This window comes from Balaenoptera ricei, chromosome 2 (assembly GCF_028023285.1).
Source record: "Balaenoptera ricei isolate mBalRic1 chromosome 2, mBalRic1.hap2, whole genome shotgun sequence".
NCBI lineage: Eukaryota > Metazoa > Chordata > Mammalia > Artiodactyla > Balaenopteridae > Balaenoptera > Balaenoptera ricei.
This window is the reverse complement of record NC_082640.1, coordinates 173,144,280-173,157,695: the sequence shown is the minus strand read 5'-3', so window position 1 is coordinate 173,157,695 and position 13,416 is coordinate 173,144,280.

Genomic DNA, 13,416 nt, shown 5'->3' with positions numbered 1-13,416 from the left:
GTTGCTCCACGGCATGTGGGATCTTCCCAGACCAGGGCTCGAACCCGTGTCCCCTGCATTGGCAGGCAGATTCTCAACCACTGTGCCACCAGGGGAGCCGTTGCACACTGCTTTTAATGAATGTTTCATCAAAGACCTTCATCAAAAAAGTTTAACAAACTGTTTTTGAATTACAGTAACCATTAGTAAAAATAAATTTTTTTTAATATACTGACCTTGTTTATGTGACCCTTCTAAACTCACTTATTAGCTCTGGTAGCTTTTTTGGGTAGACTCTTTAGGATCTTTGTTCTTCTGAATGTAATCTTTTTTCTTCAGAAATTTTCTCTTTAACTTTGATTTTCAGTGGTTTGACTGTAATATGTCCAGGAGTACGTGTGTGTACGTTTTAATATCCTTCTTGAGATGCTCTGAGCTTCTTGGATCTGTGGTTTGTAATTTTTCATTAATTTGAAAATTATTTCTTCAAGTGTGTCTTCATCTCTGTTTTATCTCCTTGTGAGACTCCAATTACATGTGTTCGATGATTTGGTATTGTCTCACAACTCTTACATGCTCCATTTTCCTTTTTCCACTCTTTTTTTCGCTTTATGCTTCATTTTAGACACTTTCTAATGCTTTAACTTCAAGGTCACTAATCCTTGGAATGGAGGTGGAGAGATAGGACCCTGCTGGGGTCCTTGGCCTTGCTAAGGATTTTGGTATTTATTTTAAGCAGTGGGAAACCTTTAGAGAATTTCAAGTTAGTGTTGGTGATGGTAGGGGGAGTAATTGTAGTCAATGCAACATACAGTTCAGATCCTACAATGTTTGTATTTTACATAGTAAAGCCTTCAAGTTCTTGAAGATAAACCAGGATGTGCTAGAAGGGATTACAAATAAGAGAGTAAACATTTGAACTACTCAGTGATACGCCAGTATTTTGTATTTGGTTATAGAATGGGCATAGGCAGCTGACCTCTCCACACCATATTGCATGGATATAAGTTGTTTAAAAGAGTTACAAAATATGTAAATCAAATATTTATTGAATACTCATAGGGTGCAGGGATTAAAATAAAAACAAATATTACAAAATGTAAAGATATTACTTAGAGACGGTATTTCATTTGTTGACCAAAATATTTTCCCAGTGTAGTAAAGGCTGTAACTTTGAAATATATATGGCATTTTATTACTGTCCTGTCCTTTATACATCCCAGCTTTATCTACTTTTAGCTCCAATTATCATATCTCCTTTTTCTAGAACTGTCCTATCTACAACTAAACTGTATTTGCCTCTCTAGGAAAGGTCCTCCTACATCAAAATTAGCTTAAGACTTAATCTTTCATAAAAACTTTGCACCTAAGTTTACTTTTTTGCACGAACTATGATACATTTACTTTTCTTTCTTATCGTCCCTACATCCATCTTTTAAATGTAGTAGGTGTTAATGATGAGTAGAATTCAATAAAGTCTCTTTTGATAAGAGCATGTTTATTCTATAATCCTTTTGTAAGTGTTTATATATGGCATTTAATTGTATTAAAAATTTGTATATATAATTCACTTGTTTATATATTTTTCACTTGTCTTTAAAGGTCTTTATGGCTTCATCTTGTTTTCTTCTCTCAAACGTAAATTCTTCAAAGCACAGACTGTGAGTTCATTCTCCTTGATTACTCCTTCATAGTACCAAGCCCAGTGATTCACAAGTCGGCGCTCAATTTATGTTTAGGGAAGATTATGGTGGTGGTTCTTAACCTTTTTCTTTCTGTGGCATGCTTTCAAATAGTAGAATTTTTGGTGATGTATTTGAGAGCATTAGAAACATGAAGCAACTTGAAACAAGTCAACAATTATTACAGAATAATTGCTACTACAGTATATAAAAATGTCTTCAGTAACTGTGTGAGCATTTACAGTTACTTCACTGTTTGAATAGAGTTATTTATGGTCCTGAAAGTGTTCTGTTAAAAGTTCGTTGAACAAAAAATTCTCATGTTTCCTGTTATTACATTGATGTCAAGATATGCTTCTTCTTACTGGTAGCTAGTTATACAACTGCTATACTGAAAACCGCAGAACTCTTGGCATATAGCAATTCCATCCAAACCTATGCATTAAGAGACTTGACAGTATCTAGGAGGATTTCCCTGGTGGTCCAGTGGTTAAGACTCTGCACTTCCACTGCAGGGGGCACGCTGGGGAACTAAGATCCTGCATGCCATGCAGTGCGGCCAAAAAAAAGAGGGAGACTTAACAAACTCTAGCTTGGCTCTAGCAGCTTGAGGCCATGTCCCTAGAAGGACCCCAGACCCCTGAGAAAGCTCAATGCTCCCAGGAGAATTTACTGTTTGTTCGAGACAAAACCTGGTGATAGAGCCCTGAACTCCCTCTTAGAGCAGTTACTTGAGAATGCTTGCAATTATAAATCCTTTCTTTGCCCCCTAAGATGTAAATCTACCACCCAAAACTGTTTCTTCAAAGACTTGAGAGCTGTCTCTTTGAAATGCAAACATCCAGGGAGATAACTCTCTCTCTCACCCTCAGTCCCTGCATCTGCATAAATAAACAATTTCCTAAAATTCAATATGATAAGTGCTATCATATTGGGGATAACCGCCTAACTTCAGTGGCTGCCTGGCTTCAACTTGCACCAACGCCTCCTGCCATAAAGGTAGATGTTTATTTCTCCTCTGGATAAACTCCAGTGAACAACTCCAGGTGTCCTAGTCACATAAACTAACGCCCCTTAATACCCCTGCTGTGCCTTTCCATGAACACACCCAGCCTTTTAAAAGTCTCCAGCCCTTTGTTTCAGGGAAGATGAGTTCAATTCACATTGGACCCTCTTTCCTATTGCAATAGTATTACTGAATAAAATCTGTCCTCACAGCTTTGACTACCGTTCAGTTTTGTTTTTGACAATATTATATTGCATTACCTGCAGTTGCTACAGAAATGTATTTTATACATTGATCACAATTTGGTAGCATTTCCACTCAGGAAATAAGCACTGGGCAGCCGCATATTGGATCTGTGTTAGGGGACGATGCTCTATGGGTCTCCTGTGTTTCTGCACATCTTGTTTACAGAGGCACTGACTGCCTTTGTTCCAGACAATCTTCTCAAGGATGTTCGTGTAGTGAACAACCTTGGAAGATAAAGTTAGTATCTCCCTTTGGAGCAAAAGCTAAGTCTGTTTATTGTCCAGTGTAATAAAGATGATACCTCCCTTCACAGCAAAAGTCAAACAGGCTTACTGCCCATTATGAAAGATTTAGGTTCCTTGACCTTTGCTGAGATTCCTCTCCTGTGATGCAACTCACCGTGTGTGTAGTTACTGAGCAGCCCTCTTTCTATTACCCTGTGGGAAATGGGGCTCAGGGAGCCAGTGGCCCAGAGATCACAGAATAAACTGGATGATGCCACCTGGAAGTGTGGGCATTAACTCCAACTCCCCATGGGGTGAATTTGAACCAGTGGGAAAGATGAGACAAGAGGGAGCTGGACAAATAAATTCCCCCTCCTTCCCCTTCCTCCTTCCCATAGACTACGCCAGGCCCCACTTTGCCCTTGCAGCCCATTAAGGGAAATCCTGTGTGCCTGGCGGATGCACCTGCATAATGGTCTGCTCTGTCTCTTGAAGGCGTCTTCTAAGGTGGTAGCCAGGCAGTAATGTACTACACATTGTTTCAAGCTTTTCTTACCTCACTTTCTTTTCCTCAACCTCACTGCCCTGGGTTTGCCCTTCACAATGGAAAGAGCCATGCCTTAATCATTGTCTCAGTTTTCTTGAGAATCCAGGCTGAGGTAGTGGCTAAGTAAAGAAGGAGGACTATAGATTGTAAAAGGATAAACAGGTAAAAATATGGTCTCAGGAACACACATTTTAGAAGCATAAATAAACAATTTCCGAAAGTTCAGTATGATAAGTGCTACTATAGAAATATGTACGATTGGCTTCAAGGAGGCAGCCCTGAGAGAGCACTATGGTGTTGAAAACATCTGGACAAAGTACACGTGACTCAAGGCAGAAATGACTTAAAGCAGAATGGACTGATTAAGAAGCATTTAGGAGACCTTCAAGATGGCGGAGGAGTAAGACGTGGAGATCACCTTCCTCCCCACAAACACATAAGAAATACATCTACATGTGGAGCAACTCCTACAGAACACCTACTGAACGCTGGCAGAAAACCTCAGACTTCCCAAAAGGCAAGAAAATCCCCACGTACCTGGGTAGGGCAAAAGAAAAAAGAAAAAAGAAAAAACAGAGACAAAAGAATAGGGATGGGACCTGCACCTCTGGGAGGGAGCTGTGAAGGAGGAAAAGTTTCCACACACTAGGAAGCCCCTTCACTGGTAGACATGAGGGGTGGACGGCAGGGAAGCTTCGGAGCCACAGAGGAGAGCACAGCAACAGGAGTGCAGAGGGCAAAGTGGAGAGATTCCCACACAGAGGATGGGTGCCGACCAGCACTCACCAGCCCGAAAGGCTTGTCTGCTCACCCGCCGGGGCAGGCGGGGGCTGGGAGCTGAGACTCGGGCTTTGGAGGTCAGACCCCAGGGAGAGGACTGGGGTTGGCTGCATGAACACAGCCTGAAGGGGGCTAGTGCACCACGGCTAGCTGGGAGGGAGTCCGGGAAAAAGTCTGGACCTGCCTAAGAGGCAAGAGACCATTGTTTCGGGGTGCACGAGGAGAGGGGATTGAGAGCACTGCCTAAACGAGCTCCAGAGATGGGCGCGAGCCGGGGCTATCAGCGCAGACCCCAGAGATGGGCATGAGACGCTAAGACTGCTGCTGTAGCCACCAAGAAGCCTGTGTGCAAGCACAGGTCACTATCCACATGCCCCCCAACCCCCCCACCGGGAGCTTTGCAGCCCGCCGCCACCAGGGTCCCATGATCCAGGGACAACTTCCCCGGGAGAACACACAGTGCGCCTCACGCAGTTGCAAAGTCACACCAGCCTCTGCTGCCGCAGGCTCACCCTGCATTCCAGTTATAACTACCTTACCCCTCCCTCCCCCTGGCCTGAGTGAACCAGAGCCCCCTAATCAGCCGCTGCTTTAACCCCGTCCTGTCTGGGCAAGAACAGACGCCTGAGGGCAACCTACACGCAGAGGCGGGGCCAAATCCAAAGCTGAACCGCAGGAGCTGTGCAAACAAAGAAGAGAAAAGGAAATTTCTCCGTGCAGCCTCAGGAGCAGCAGATTAAAAGCCCCACAAGCAACCTGATGTACCCTGCATCTGTGGAATACCTGAATAGACAATGAATCAACCCAAAATTGAGGCAGTGGACTTTGAGAGCAACTGTAGACTTGGGGTTTGCTGTCTGCGACTGACTTGTTTCTGATTTTTATATTTATCTTAGTATAGTTTTTAGCATTTGTTATCACTGGTGGATTTGTTTATTGATTTGGTTGCTCTCTTCTTTTCTTTTTTATTACTTTTTTATTTTAATAATTGTTTAAATTTTAAACTTTTAATTATTTTATTTTATTTCATTTTATTTATTTATTTTTCTTCCTTTTCTTCTAAGCCATGTGGCTGACAGAATCTTGGTGCTCCGGCCTGATGTTAGGCCTGAGCCTCTGAGGTGGGAGAGCCAAGTTCAGGACATTGGACCACCAGAGACCTTCCGGCCCCATGTAATATCAATCAGCAAGAGTTCTCCCAGAGATCTCCATCTCAATGCTAAGACTCAGCTCAACCCATTGGCCAGCAAGCTCCAGTGCTGGACGCCCCAGGCCAAACAACTAGCAAGACAGGAATGCAACCCTACGCATTAGAACAGAGGCTGCCTAAAGTCATACTAAGTTCACAAACACCCCAAAACACACCACCAGACACAGCCCTGCCCACCAGAAAGACAAGATCCAGCTCCACCCACCAGAATACAGGTACCAGTCCCCTCCACCAGGAAGCCTACACTAGCCACTGAACCAACCATACCCATTGGGAGCAGACACCAAAAACAATGGGAACTACGAACCTGAGGCCTGCAAAAAGGAGATGCCAAACACAGTAGGTTAAGCAAAATGGGAAGACAGAGAAATATGCAACAGATGAGGGAGCAAGGTAAAAACCCACCAGACCAAACAAATGAGGAGGAAATAGGCAGTCTACCTGAAAAAGAATTCAGAGTAATGATAGTAAACATGAGCCAAAATCTAGGAAATAGTATGGAAAAAATACAAGAAGCGTTTAGCAAGGACTTAGAGGAACTAAAGAGCAAACAAACAATGACGAACAATACAATAAATGAAATTTTAAATTCTCTAGAAGGAATCAATAGCAGAATAACTGATGCAGAAGAATAGATAAGTGACCTGGAAGATAAAATAGTGGAAATATCTACCAAGGAGCAGAATAAAGAAAAAAGAAGAAAAGAATTGAAGACAGTCTCAGAGACATCTGGGACAACATTAAACACACCAACATTCGAATTATAGGGGTCCCAGAGGAGGAAGAGAGAACAAAGGGACGGAGAAAATATTTGAAGAGATTATAGTTGAAAACTTCCCTAACATGGGAAAGGAAATAGTCAGTCAAGTCCAGGAAGCACAGAGTCCCATACAGGAGAAACACACGAAGACACATATTAATCAAACTATCAAAAATTAATTACAAAGAAGAAATATTAAAAGCAGCAAGGGGAAAGCAACAAATACCACACAAGGGAATCCCCATAAGGTTAACAGCTAATCTTTCAGCAGAAACTCTGCAAGCCAGAAGGGAGTGGCAGGACATATTTAAAGGGATGAAAGGGAAAAACCTACAACCAAGATTACTCTACCCAGCAAGGATCTCATTCAGGTTCAACAGAGAAATTAAAACCTTTACAAATGAGCAAAAGTTAAGAGAATTCAGCACCACCAAACCAGCTCTACAACAAATGCTAAAGGAACTTCTCTAGGCAGGAAACACAAGAGAAGGAAAAGACTTACAATAACAAATCCAAAACAATTAAGAAAATGGTAATAGGAATATACATATTGATAATTACCTTAAACGTGAATGGATTAAATGCTCCAATCAAAAGACATGGACTGGCTGAATGGATACAAAAACAAGACCCGTATATATGCTGTCTACAAGACACCCACTTCAGACCTAGGGACACATACAGAGTGAAAGTGAGGGGACGGAAAAAGATATTCCATGCAAATGGAAATCAAAAGAAAGCTGGAGTAGCAATTCTCATATCAGACAAAATAGACTTTAAAATAAAGACTATTACAAGAGACAAAGAAGGACACTACATAATGATCAAAGGATCAATCAAGAAGAAGATATAACAATTGTAAATATTTATGCACCCAACATAGGAGCACCTCAATATATAAGGCAAATGCTAACAGTCATAAAAGGGGAAATCAACAGTAACACAATCATAGTAGGGGACATTAGCACCCCACTTTCACCAATGGACAGATCACCCAAAATGAAAATAAACAAGGAAACACAAGCTTTAAATGATACATTAAACAAGATGGACTTAATTTATATTTATAGGACATTCCATTCAAACACAACAGAATACACTTTCTTCTCAAGTGCTCATGGAACATTCTCCAGGATAGATCATATCTTGGGTCACAAATCAAGCCTTGGTAAATTTAAGAAAATTGAAATCATATCAAGTATGTTCCCCAATCACAATGCTATGAGACTAGATATCAATTACAGGAAAAAATCTGTAAAAAATACAAACACATGGACGCTAAACAATACACTACTAAATAACCAAGAGATCACTGAAGAAATCAAAGAGGAAATCAAAAAATACCTAGAAACAAATGACAATGAAAACACGAAGACCCAAAACCTATGGGATGCAGCAACAGCAGTTCTAAGAGGGAAGTTTATAGCAATACAATCTTACCTCAAGAAACAAGAAACAACTCAAATAAACAACCTAAACTTACATCTAAAGCAATTAGAGAAAGAAGAACAAAAATACCCCCAAAGTTAGCAGAAGGAAAGAAATCATAAAGATCAGATCAGATATCAAGGAAAAAGAAATGAAGGAAATGACAGCAAAGATCAATAAAACTAAAAGCTGGTTCTTTGGGAAGATAAACAAAATTGGTAAACCATTAGCCAGACTCATCAAGAAAAAAAGGGAGAAGACTCAAATCAACAGAATTAGAAATGAAAAAGGAGGAGTAACAACTGACACTGCAGAAATACAAAGGATCAGGAGAGATTGCTGTAAGCAACTATAGGCCAATAAAATGGACAACCTAGAAGAAATGGACAAATTCTTAGCAATGCACAACTTTCCAAGGCTGAACCAGAAAGAAATAGAAACTATAAACAGACTGATCACAAGCACTGAAATGGAGACTGTGATTAAAAATCTTCCAACAAGCAAAAGCCCAGGACCAGATGACTTCACAGGCGAATTCTATCAAACTTTTAGAGAAGAGCTAACACTATCCTTCTCAAACTCTTTCAAAATATAGCAGAGGGAGGAACCCACCCAAACTCATTCTACAAGGCCACCATCACCCTGATACCAAAACCAGACAATGATCTCACAAGAAAAGAAAACTACAGGTCAATATCACTGATGAACATAGATGCAAAAATCCTCAGCAAAATACTAGCAAACAGAATCCAGCAGCACATTAAAAGGATCATACAGCATGATCAAGTGAGGTTTATCGCAGGAATGCAAGGATTCTTCAATATACGCAAATCAATCAATGTGATACACCATATTCACAAATTGAAGGAGAAAAACCATATGATCATCTCAATAGGTGCAGAAAAAGCTTTCGACAAAATTCAACACCCATTTATGATAAAAACCCTCTAGAAAGTACGCATAGAGGGAACTTACCTCAAAATAATAAAGGCCATATATGACAAACCCACAGCCAACATCATTCTTAATGGTGAAAAACTGAAACCATTTCCACTAAGATCAGGAACAATACAAGGTTGTCCACTCTCATCACTATTATTCAGCATAGTTTTGGAAGTTTTAGCCACAGCAATCAGAGAAGAAAAAGAAATCCAAAGAATCCAAATCGGAAAAGAAGAAGTAAAGCTGTCACTGTTTGCAGATAACATGGTACTATACATAGAGAATCCTAAAGATGCTACCAGAAAACTACTAGAGCTAATCAATGAATCTGTTAAAGTAGCAGGATACAAAATTAATGCACAGAAATCTCTTGCATTCCTATACACTAATGATGAAAAATCTGAAAGAGAAATTAAGGAAACACTCCCGTTTACCATTGCAACAAAAAGAATAAAATACTTAGGAATAAACCTACCTAAGGAGACAAAGACCTGTATGCAGAAAACTATCAGACACTGATGAAAGAAATTAAAGATAATACAAACAGATGGAGAGCTGTACCATGTTCTCGGATTGCAAGAATCAACATTGTGAAAATGACTATACTACCCAAAGCAATCTACAGATTCAGTGCAATCTCTGTCAAACTACCAATGACATTTTTCAGAGAACTAGAACAAAAAATTTCACAATTTGTATGGAAACACAGAAGACTCCAAATAGCCAAAGCGATCTTGAGAAAGAAAAACAGAGCAGGAGGAATCAGGCTCCCTGACTTCAGACTAACTACAAAGCTACAGTAATCAAGATGGTATGGTACTGGCACAAAAACATAAATATAGATCAATGGAACAGGAGAGAAAGCCCAGAGATAAACCCACGCACATATGTTCACCTTATTTTTGATAAAGGAGGCAAGCATTTACAATGGGGAAAAGACAGCCTCTTCAATAAGTGGTGCTGGGAAAACTGGACAGCTACATGTAAAAGAATGAATGAAATTAGAACACTCCCTAACACCATACACAAAAATAAACTCAAAATGGATCAAAGACCTAAATGTAAGGCCAGACACTATCAATCTCTTAGAGGAAAACATAGGCAGAACACTCTATGACATAAATCACAACAAGATCCTTTTTGACCCACCTCCTAGAGAAATGGAAATAAAAACAAAAATAAACAAATGGGACCTAATGAAACTTAAAAGCTTTTGCACAGCAAAGGAAACCATAAACAAGACAAAAAGACAACACTCAGGTTGGGGGCAAATATTTGAAAATGAAGCAACTGACAAAGGATTAATCTCCAAATTTTACAAGCAGCTCATGCAGCTCAATATCCAAAAAACAAACAACCCCATCGAAAAATGGGCAGAAGACCTAAATAGACATTTCTCCAAAGAAGGTATAGAGATTGCCAACAAACACATAAAAGGATGCTCAACATTACTAATCATTAGAGCAATGTAAATCAAAACTACAATGAGATATCATCTCACACCGGTCAGAATGGCCATCAACAAAAAATCTACAAACAATAAATGCTGGAGAGGGTGTGGAGAAAAGGGAACCCTCCTGCACTGTTGGTAGGAATGTAAATTGATACAGCCACTATGGAGAACAGTATGGAGGTTCCTCAAAAAACTAAAAATAGAACTACCATATGACCCAGCAATCCCACTACTGAACATATACCCTGAGAAAACCATAATTCAAAAAGAGACATGTACCACAATGTTCACTGAGGCACTATTTACAGTAGCCAGGACATGGAAGCAACTCAAGTGTTCATCAACAGATGAATGGATAAAGAAGATGTAGCACATATATACAATGAGATATTACTCAGCCACTAAAAGAAACAAAATTGAGTTATTTGTAGTGAGGTGGATGGACCTAGAGTCTGTCGTACAGAGTGTAGTAAGTCAGAAAGAGAAAAACAAATACTGTATACTAACACACATATATTGAATGTAAAAAAAAAGGGGGCAGGACAGGAATAAAGACACAGTCGTAGAGAATGGACTTGAGGACATGGGGAGGGGAAAGGGTAAGCTGGGACGAAGTGAGAGAGTAGCATTGACATATATACACTACTAACTGTAAAATAGATAGCTTGGGAAGCAGGTGCATCACATGGGGAGATCAGCTCAGTGCTTTGTGACTACCTAGAGGGGTGGGATAGGGAGGGTGGTAGGGAGATGCAAGAGGGAGGGGATATGGGCATATATGTATACATATAGTTGATTCACTTTGTTATACAGTTGAAACTAACACAATATTGTAAAGCAATTATACTCCAATAAAGATGTTAAAAAATATGTATGATTTTATATAATGCACTAGGGACTTCAATGAAAGCTGATTAATTCTGGAGAGTGGATGGGGATGTCACAGCAAACTACAGAGAAGAGGTGTGTATTAGTTTGTTTGGTTTGCTGTAACAAACTACCACAAACTGAGTGGCACAAACAATAGAATCTTACTGTCTTACAGTTCTGGAGGTAAGAAGTTTGAGATCAAAGTGTTGGTCGTATTGGTTCCTTCTGAGGGCTCTGAGGGATATATCTGTTCTATACCTTTCTCCTAGCTTCCGGTGGTTGTGGCATTTCTTGGCGTGTAGATCTCTGCCTTCATCTTTACATGACATTTTCCATGTGTGGGTGCCTATTTCCAAATTCCTCCACTAACCCTTTTTAAAAAAATTTTATTGGAGTAGAGTTGACTTACAATGTTCTGTTAGTTTCAGGTACACAGCAAAGTGAATCCCCTTTGGTAACCATAAGTTTGATTTTGAGATCTGGGAGTTGGTTTCTGTTTTGTAAATAAGTTCATTTGTATCATTTTTTATTAGATTCTGCATATAAGTGATATCATATAATATTTGTCTTTCTCTAAATTTCCCCTTTTTATAAAGACAGCAGTCATTTTGGATTAGGGGCCCACCCTATTCCAGCATGACCTCATCTTACTAATTACATCTGCAATGACTCTATTTCCAAATAGGGTCACATTCTAAGGTACTGGGAATTAGGACTTCAACATATAATTTGGGGAGGACACAGTTCAACCCATAAGAAGATGGTACATTTGAGCTGGACCTCAAATCTTCAGTAGGAATTTGCCAGGCTGACAGTGGAGAGCTGAGATTATACACATCATGAATGACACATGGGTGCATGGAGCTTTGGAAATGTCTGGTTAATTTTAGGGAAGACCAGAATCTAGCATGGCTGGATAGTAGGGCTTGTTCAAGGCAGGGAGGAACTGACTGGAGATGATTGTGGCAAAGAGGTTGGAGGCTTCATGTGTCCCAATGAGGAGATGGTCCTTTATTCCGTAGTCTGTTGGAAGCTACCCAATGTTTGTTAAAGATTACTTCTGTTACTTCTTCTTAATTATAGAAGCAACTGGTGTGTGTAACTGACATGTCAGCTGGGACTTCCCTGCCATTTGGAGGGTTTAACATGGCTTGACCCCCAAGTTTACCACCTGTTAGAATCCTGGGCTTCCCCTACTGCCTCCCCAGCAACTTTATAATTCTCTTCATGGGGTGTTGCTTCCTACTACATCAATCTAGATGAGAAGCCCTGTTTCTCTAGTTTCCAATAAAAAAGACAACGACTAACATTCCAGTGTTTAGAAACTTTGAGAGGCTTTGGAGAGGGTTGCATGGCAAAACTTGCAGCTTTGCCATTTCTCCGACTTCATTCCTTCCTTATCTTCCTGGAGCAACAAATTGTTTCTCATTCCTCACGAGGAACAGTTCTGCCTACATTCAAATCCTTTGGGATCTCATTTTCTGTGCCAAGCACGCATTCGAGTATTTTTTCCCAAACAAATATAATTCTCTTCCCATCTCAGAAATAAAATTCTCTCATCTCATTACATGTATGTTTTAAAGAGCTTAGAAAACACACCAATAAAAGTGTAAAAATTACCCACCATATTATAAAACTGTTAATATTTGGTATCTTTTGTTTTAGCTATTAATATATTCTATAACTGGGCTCATTCTGTATATATCAATACATTTTTGTAACTGGATTTTAAAAAATTTTTATATTACATTACGGGAAATTTCCAATGTTGCCAAAATGTATTTGAAAACCTAATTTTCAATGGTTTTATAATATTTTTCATATGGGCTGAATCAATTTACTTAGAGTTTTCCCTATGGTTGGACAGTTAGGTTTCCTGATTTTTTTTAAAATTAATTAATTTATTTTTGTCTGCTTTGCGTCTTTGTTGCTGTGCTCGGGCTTTCTCTAGTTGTGGCGAGTGGGGGCTACTCTTCATTGCGGTACGCGAGCTTCTCACTGCGGTGGCTTCTCTTGTTGTGGAGCACGGGCTCTAGGCACGCGGGCTTCAGTAGTTGTGGCTCGTGGGCTCAGTAGTTGTGGCTTGCGGGCTCTAGAGCGCAGGCTGGGTAGTTGTGGCGCATGTGGGATCTTCCCGTACCAGGGCTCAAACACGTATCCCCTGCATTGGCAGGCGGATTCTTAACGACTGTGCCACCAGGGAAGTCCCAGGTTTCCTGATTTTTATTGTTGTAAATTATGCCATGGTAAATGTTTTGATACATGAATCTTGATCTGCATTTTTAATTA